The following is a 1247-nucleotide window of genomic DNA, read 5'->3' as shown; positions in this document are numbered from 1 at the left end:
CCCCTGGAAGGATGAAAGGCAAAGTCGACCTCGGAGGAATTTGGATTCAGAACGTAGCGGCAGACGAAATACCGCTAAGCATTTCACCCGGCGTACTAACGTTTCTGCCAGCTCGCCGCCCTCAATAATAATAATAATAATAATAATAATAATAATAATAATAATAATAATAATGATGATGATGATAATGATAATGATGATGCAATACCTATGCCCTGATGTAGTACCAGGCTGTGGCTCTCTTGGTTTCTGATCTTAACTGAATGGAAGTGTTATCATGTACATTGTTTTGTCTTGGTATAAAAAGATGGGCTGCAGCAAATATTCTGCTCAATACCACAGATTTGCTTGTCAGTTGTTTGACTTTAACCAGTTGAGCATGACCCTTGGTGGCTGACGATATGTGCATCTCTGATCACGAGCAGAAGTAGTGTGGGAGCATCATAGCCATGTGTTGAGAGGAATTCTTTGAGGTTTGAATAATTCAGCTCCGGAAACATGGGTGTTTCTTTCATCATCCTTAAGCAAACCTTATTCAGGGATCTTTTGAGCGGAATGGGCTACTCGACCTGAAGAAAATTGTAACTGGGCCCCACCTGCGAGGTCATGCACTGTTTATCTTGATATAAGATCACCATGTCACGCACATATGATTGTGATGCATGTGCCTGGTGTACCCTTATCAGATGGGTAGTCATGATGGGTATATTGGGCTTCGTATATTTTACCCCGGCGTCACTTTGATAGCATGCACTGCTCTCTCACTCAATAATAATGATAATAATAATAATAATAATAATAATAATAATAATAATAATAATAATAATAATAATTAGAAAGCATTTTTTTTCTTCTTTTTTTTCTTTTGCTTTCTAATTGATGTATCAATACCCGCAGATGACAACGTTTACCTAAAAGAAATGGAGAAACTTTCAAAATGCAAAGACCTGGAAATAGAGGTAACTCGAATGTGGAATCTAAAAACAGAAACAATTCCTATCATAGTAAGTGCCTTAGGTATAATAAAAAAAATATTCAGACAAATACATAACAAAAACACCAGGACTTACAAATATATATAGCACACAGAAAATTGCACTACTGGGCACTGCACACATTCTACGCAAAACACTTTCAATACAGTAACCATAAGAACACCACAGCAAACCACAGCACATACCCAAGGCACACAGAGCTGCGCTCGGTAGTGAAGTGAAAGCACGTTATAAAAATAAGACTACTGAACA

This window comes from Octopus bimaculoides, chromosome 1 (assembly GCF_001194135.2).
Source record: "Octopus bimaculoides isolate UCB-OBI-ISO-001 chromosome 1, ASM119413v2, whole genome shotgun sequence".
NCBI lineage: Eukaryota > Metazoa > Mollusca > Cephalopoda > Octopoda > Octopodidae > Octopus > Octopus bimaculoides.
This window is presented reverse-complemented; position numbering follows the sequence as displayed.